A 7919-nucleotide genomic window follows, 5' to 3' on the forward strand; every position below is an offset into this window, starting at 1 on the left:
AACACATCCATCCCAAACAAACATGACCCTGATGTCCAATTATTTGGACCAGATGATCTTTCCAACCTGCTATTTGGTGATTCTTTTTTCAGCATTAAACTGATAGAAGAAACCTTTCAGCTGAGAATGTTTTCTGTGTATGAAAGGAAAGCATTTACCAGAGTATTCCAATCAATCCCGTGAATATATTCCACTGCAGTAATCCAGGCTGCTGGAAAAGCTTCAGGATTGGGGAGCTGATTCCCAGGAGTGTAAAATCTGGGCTGGGAAACAGCAGAGAGAGGCCTGAGCTGACTCACACAGGTGAATGTTGCCATCCTGGGGATTTAAATGATTTTATGCCTCACCATTCCATAATCAAGAGCATAAGGGCCTTTAATGTTCCTGTGTTCTTCATTTTTATTTCCAGACCAAGCAGGCACCAGCACGGAGCGATGCATTGTCACAGTTGTGAGTAATGAACCTGAAAAGTGGGCACTTGGCTAATTTGCTAAAAATAAGATTTTACATCTGTGTAAAAGCGCTCTGCCTTCCATTTGGATGATTAAATGCAGCGCTGAGATGTTCCCTTGAACCAGTGTGCAGGCTGGAGAAGGCTCTGCTTGAGCAGACTTCCCAAAATTCACTTTTTAATCCTGTTTTGTGTGCCGTGGTCTCGCAGGGAGAGTATAAACCATGAATGGTGGAGTTGTAAAATAAAGGAAGTTAAAGGGCTTTACACTGGGACTATGAAAGCAATTTCCAAACAGTYCTTATTGAAATTAGGGTTTAATCTGGTGAAAATAGAACGTACATTTACAAGCAGCTCTTTCAGTGGAGTGAAAATACTGCAAAATAAAAAGAATAAAAAGCTCTGCAGTTTATCCTGTGGGTTGCCGTTTGCTTTTATGAGGATTTTGTCAATGACAGAACAAATATTGTAAGCATTTCCTGGTTTGTTTGCTTTCCCCCTCTCTGCTCGGGAAAATAACAAAATCAAGAAATAATTCTTTATTTTTTTCCCCCTGCCTGTTCATTCTGATATCACTCTTGGAGCTATTTCTCTTCAGTCTGGGTGATGGATGGGGCTTTGCAGGGAGCAGCCATAAAGCTCTCACCGTTTGTTTGTTGCACGTCGCTTTTTATGGATTTTAAAAGAACATTGTATCGTAATAAACAGCCGTGAAAAATTATATATCCTGATCAGTTGTACTAACAAGTATTTGTAAAATAAATCAGAGCATTCAGATTCGTTTGGTACTTGCAGAGGAGTTTGTTTGCCAGGCTGTTGTACAGGGATTTAATTTCATTTTTCTTTTCGTTTTTCTTTAATTCAGCTTTGGTTTTTTAGACTCACTTTCCCATACAATTTGAAAATATCTCCACCCATCCATCATCCATCCCTCCCTCAGCACTAAAAATGGGATTTCTGTATTCCTGCAGAATTCCAGGGGCTTTCTTTTCTTGACTGTGAGGAACGCATCCATCCCAAACAAAGGTGGCCCTAAAGTCCAGTTATTTGGAGAAGCCAAACAAGAAAAGTTCCATCAACACTTTCTTTCTGATGAAATTAATCTCCATTTTCCAATTAGGCGTCTCTTTTTTTATCAGTTCCCCCACTTCATAATATCTACAATTACGGATAGAAATGTTAGTTAATAGTGTCTATTAACAACTGGCTTTATAAGAATTTATCTCCCATTTAAATATCTGTGGTCATAGTAACAGCAGTAATTGAGGACTAAATGAGTTTTCAGCCTTGAGCGTTGGATAAATTGCGTTATTTCCTTTTTTTGTGTGTGTTATTTATGCAGCACCACAAGTCCAGATGGACAATCCTTTGGTGAAAAAGTTTTTTCAGAAGAATTTTTCCCAAATATCTGACCTAAACCTCTTCTGGCACAACTTGAGGCCGTTTCCTCTTGTTCCCTGGAAATGAAAGCCAAAAATGGTGGCAAATAAAACAAAATCCCCAATGTAAATGATAAATGATAATTGATATTTGACAAATGTTAAAATATTATCTATAAATTATAACTGATAAATTATTATCTATAAATTATAACTGATAAATTATTATTGATAAAAAATAATTGATAAATGATACATGATAATGGATAAATGACAATTGATACATGATACATGATAAATGATAAATCATAAATGATACATGATAAATGATAATTGATAATTGATATTTGCTGGGCTTTTCCACGCCCCAAATTTCCAGAACCATCCTTTTAAATCAAAGAGAGGAAGCCTAGAGCAGAGCCATGGGAATTTCCTGCCAGGGCAGAGGAAGGCAGGGCTCCAGTTCCTCTTTTTGCTGGATTTCTCCTCGTTAGGGCCAGAACTGATCCCAAAGAGCCTCTCTCCATCTCCTCCTCACAGTCTTAAGCACTTTCTGAATGTTCTGGGCTTTTTCTCCTCCCCATTTTCTCTTTATCTCTGCCTTCTTTTTGCTTTTTTTGTTGCTCATTCCATTTCTTTTCTCCCTATTAGTGGTGAATGCAACCTAGATCCTTTTACATTTTCCAGGGGCGTTCTCCTTTTTCTCCTTTCCCCCATTTATATTATTCTCTTTGCCTTTTTTTTTTGGCAATTTCCATTTTTTACTCTTTGTAGGAAGATTATATTAAGCGACAAGAATAATGTCAAATAAATGAGATTATGTTAATTAACAGATCTTGTCGCATTTCCATGATTCACAGGAAAAAATATTCACGCTGGCTGGTTTTTCAATTAAATCATTTGCTCTGTTATCTGTTCAGCATATCTTTATGAATATGCATAACTGTAATGCAGTTAAATTGTTTCAGGGTCCTTGTTAACCTCAAAAAGCCACGAGGTGCCTACCAGCAAAATTGGGGATTTTTTTTCTTTTTTTCTTTTCCTTTTTGTGTCAAAATCACAATTCTTTGTTTTAGTCTTGATATCTTTTTCAAGCAAGTACAGGGGATTAGATGTTTGAAAAAGCATCTTGATTCTTTCCAAGGATAACAGGCTCATTCTTCTCCTCGTTCAGCTTATTTCATCTTAAAAGTATTATTTTTTTTTTGCCTTTAATACTTCTTCTAATGTCTCTTTATCCCATGAGGGCTCTAACCACCAGCAAGTACATCCCAAAAAAAAACGCCTTGGAAAGAATCTGTAGAAAATTAGCTGGAACTTCAAAGATATCAAAAAATATTAATTCTGAAGTGGAAGATTGCTGCTATTGCTGCTGCCCACATACAAAGGGAACCTTTTGGGAATAAAAGTGGAGTTTCCTGAACATTCCCTTCCCATGGCTGTGAAGGAATTACAGGGTCTGGCAACGTGGTTAATGGCAAGCACCAGCATCTCGGATTTCAAAGCCTCGTGGAGCTGCAGTGATTTGAAAATAAAAAAACTTTTATCATCAGCTGAAAAAACCGAAGTGTCACGGGCACCTTCCCAGGGGGGTTCCGTGCTGGAATCACTCAAATTGGTTCTCTGGTGAGATTTCACTGGAAATAAGATAACAGTGCTTTGTGTTGGAGGAGAGAGGAGAGAGAGCTGTGTCCCCTGGAGGCTCCACACGGGATCATTTGGAGCAATTACAGGGAACAAATGAAGTGARCTGGTGGATGTTCACTGAAGGAAATCACCCGGTGGAGACATCCCCCTCTCCAGTTCATCCTTCGAGGCCTTTCCTGCTTGAAATCTTCGCTGTGTTTTCATCACTCTACTTGAAACAACATAAAAATTAAAAAAAAAAAGAGGATTGAAATATATAAAAATAGAAACTAGGCTTAAAATATTGCAGCATGTAATTCAACATTTATTGAATTATCAAAATATTACAGTGCATGTAATTCAACATTTATTATTACTACTATTATTATTATTATCATCATCTTTTTTAACTTTTATTTTTATTTTAAATTTATTTTTATTTTTATAATTATTATTCAACATGCAATAAATTCTTCTACTTTATATGGCAGAATGCACTGCAATAATGATTTTATTTTGCTACAAGGTTAAAATCCTTTTAAGCTTACAGCCTTTATGTTTTTCTACATGTAAAATAAGACCCTTTGCTAGCATGGAAAATAGTTTTTCATGATAAAAAAGCGGGATTTTATGTAGGTGATGGATCTAATTAGAACAGAAAAAATATGAGTAACAATCTCCAGAATATTTTATTTGGGATTTTCATTGAATTATGGGATTATGGAATGATTTGGRTGGGAAGAGACCTTAAATCAGCCTGACAGAGAAGGCACAATGAGCCCATGAACCTGACCCAGCCACCTCTGCCATGAAAAAAATTATTTTCAACAGAATTTTCCTGATTCTGAGTGCCCAGGGATGTCCGTGGGTGCTGCTCCTCCTCTGTCCCAGCCTCACTCCAGGTGTCTGCTTTGATTTTGCCTCCCAGTAATTACTTTGAACATCTCTGCCTTTTGCTGACTCTCCTCATTTGATCAGAAATGAATGTCCCTAATCAATATCCATTATTCTGGTAAATTCATTGTTCCTCAATCGCTGACAGGGTCCCTGCCCTGCCCCGTGGAGCTGCAATCCCAATAATGCTCACSGAGGTGATGTTTTCACCCTGCTCCATTTCCCTTCACCATGGATGATTTGATAGCAACCAAAACCCAGTGACTATCSTTCTGAAAGCCATACATTAAAAATTAGCAGCGGAATTGACTTTTTGCCASAAGTCCTTGATTTTTTCTGGGAGTRCTCTTCCCTGAATTGGCACCCTCAAGGGTTTAAACAAAGGAGATAATTAAACAGATCCTTCAAAGCAGAGACCCACTGGTGTGCTGGGAAGTGGTGGTTAAGCACATTCTTTTTTTTTGAAAACTGTAACTTTGTGCAGAGCTYTTTTTATCTTCCCTCACCCATCTTTTATGCTGGCGAAATAATTGTGGGCTAATAAGGGCTGATTCCATTTTGAACTCCAAATGAGAGACTCATTCCTTGGGTTTGATTTTCAGGATTTGCAATGGGAGCAGCAGGGCTTGTTCTGATGCCACCAAGCTGTAGGGCCACTGGGGTATGGTGGCTGTCCCTAAAGGTCACCAGTGGTGTCACAACCCACACAAACCCTTTTTGCACCCTTTTGAAGGGTTTGAAATAGTGAGGGGTTCAAAAATGGCATCAGTTCTTCTGAAGGCTCCGTTGGGAGCCATTACATTTACATCCAGTACATTCCCTGGTTTCCATTGGGATCCCAGTACATTCCCTGGTTTCCAGCAGGATCCCAGTACATTTTCTGGTTTCCAGCAGGATCCCAGTACATTCCTGGTTTCCAGCAGGATCCCAGTACATTTTCTGGTTTCCAGCAGGATCCCAGTACATTCCCTGGTTTCCAGCAGGATCCCAGTACATTTTCTGGTTTCCAGCAGGATCCCAGTACATTTTCTGGTTTCCAGCAGGATCCCAGTACATTCCTGGTTTCCAGCAGGAAGGAGAGAAAGGGGAAATGGGAAGGAGGGGAATGTGTGTGTGTACAAAGTAAAAGCAAATTTGAATAATCAGCTGTAGGAAATAAACTCTGTCCAATCCTGGCTCCTCCTTTCAAGGCACAATCATTTCAATTTTGGAAGAGGACATTTCAGGGACTTGTAAATATTTATTGAGAATAACAGCACGATATTGCGATGCTCTTTTGTGACATTCTCAGTTATTGGAGGGATAAATCCCTCCATCACCAGCGAGTTTTTGGGGTTTGGATCCTCAGATTTGCCTGGTGTCCCTCCCACACGCTGCAGGTGTGATACAGGATGATGTCACACACTGCCAGCTCTGTTCCTGTTTAGTCACAACCTTGTACAAACAAACCCAGATAAAGGTAAAAGCYCTCTGTAACTCTCAGTGTTTGAGTGCTGCTGGTAACAGCTGGGCAGATAAATAAGGGTTTGCACTGTTTAATTGTTGGCACTCTAATTATGGAGTTAATTTAAACCTGAACTCAGAGTTTCTGTTGGAGGTTACCAGSGGAGATGCACTTTATTGGCTCTGTTTAAACAGATTTCAGGAGAGCTGAGAATCCACAGTGGGACCTGGTTTCACTGCAGCACTGGGAAAATCCTCTGAAAAAAAGCTCTCAGTGTCACTACAACAGAATGCAGAGAATCCTGGAATGGTTTGGGCTGGAAGGGAACTTAAAAATCAYCCAGTGCCACCMCTRCCATGGCAGGGACASCTCCCACTGTCCCAATGTCCAGCCTGGCCTTGGGCACTCAAAGGGATCCAGGGRCAGCCACAGCTTCTCTGGGCACCCTGTGCCAGGGCTGCCCACCCTACAGGGAACAATTCCTKCCCAAAATCCCATCCATCCCTGCCCTCTGACAGTTTGAAGCCAACAGGAATCTTCCTGATGATTCTTTGTCACCAAAGTGCACCCGCTCAGCAATGAAAACAGTTCCATAAGATCATTCCTCACCTTTTGTCAGCCTCCAGAGCAGGCTGGGAAACAAAACCAGGAAYAGAAGCTGAATTTGGTTGAATTTCACTGTTCCCACTTGATCTGCTCAGTGCTGGGCCTGTGGATTAAAGAACCCAATGAAGTTTGGAGAGGTGCCCACCCAGAGCTGTCAGGCAGCACAGGGTGCTCCATGTGATTATTAACAGATTTATTTCCTTGGATTTTGCCCACATGACCAYRGAGGATCCTCMTACARAGCCAGAAAAYTCTTGGTTTCCTCTACAAGCAGGAAAAAAAGAACTGAGCTGGAAATTAAAATATTAACCAGGAGTTACACTGAAAGGATGAAAGAAGAGCCAAAAAACTCTTGGTTTCCTCTACAAGTGGAAAAAAAAAAAAGAATTGAGCTGTAAATTAAAATGTTAACCAAGAGTTACACTGAAAGGATAAGAGAAGAGCCTAAAAACTCTTGATTTCCTCTACAAGCAGGAAAAAAAAAAAAAGAATTCAACAGGAAATTAAAACATTAACCAAGAGTTACACTTGAGAAAGAATGAAAGATGGGCAAGGAAGGGAGAGATGCCGGTTTGCAGGAGTTTGAAGCTGCTCCCTTTGAAGCTTTTTATGTTCCACTCATCTCTCCTGCTGCAGCCCGTGGGGAATTTGAGGATGGAAGYTGAGAACTCCACGTTCACAGGAGATGAAAGGCAGAGTCTCTGGGTGCASATCCCACCCCTCATAACCACGATTAAATCAGAGAGCACGGCTTTACCAGTCCAGGGCTCACGTGGCCCTCGGTGCTGAACAGGGTAAAAAAGCAACAAAAACTCCTGGAAACAGCCACAGATCGCTGAACTTTGCATTATCTGTGGTGGGGGCTGGAAAATGAGTACTGGGGATTAATTGGGAGAGTGTGATGCCATAAATTACAGAGGCTCGAGTTCATCAATAAAAGTTTAAAAAAGGCGCTTTCAATTAGCTTTGTAATTGATCAGGAGCAATTGTGGGAAAGGAGGGGAAAGGGTTGGAGCAGCTGGAGTCTGTGAGYGCAGCCTGGACCTTGAAAAATCTCGGTTGTCGTGGTAAATGAAGAGATTTTCAGAACATTGCAGAAAAACTGACTCACCTTGATGGATGTCGCTTCCAGAGAGGCAGAAATCTGAGTCAGGAGAGGGAAATGGTAACTCATGCAGTGGGGACAGCAAATGAAATGTTTACCTTCCATTTTTGTAACTATTATGATACACAAAATAATGCAAAATGGTTTACATTTGCTTGCTGGCACACCTTCCCTTTAGAGGAACAGGGAACAGCGGGCATTTATTCTGCAGCAGGAKCTGTGTGAGTGCTTAAAACCTGGAAATGCATTCCTTACTTTTATCCAGGCTTCTCCCAGCCCTGCAGAGGTTTGTTCTGTTTGGTTTTGGGTGTCTCCTGGTCCCTGTTTCATCCCAAACAGGGGCAGTTTGCCTTTCCTGTCAGCCCTGCAGGATGTCACAGTTGAACTCCACGGTGCCGTTTCCACGATTCTGTG

This window comes from Malurus melanocephalus, unplaced genomic scaffold (genome assembly GCF_030028575.1).
Source record: "Malurus melanocephalus ecotype Western Australia unplaced genomic scaffold, MMel_1.1 scaffold_358, whole genome shotgun sequence".
Classification (NCBI taxonomy): Eukaryota; Metazoa; Chordata; class Aves; order Passeriformes; family Maluridae; genus Malurus; species Malurus melanocephalus.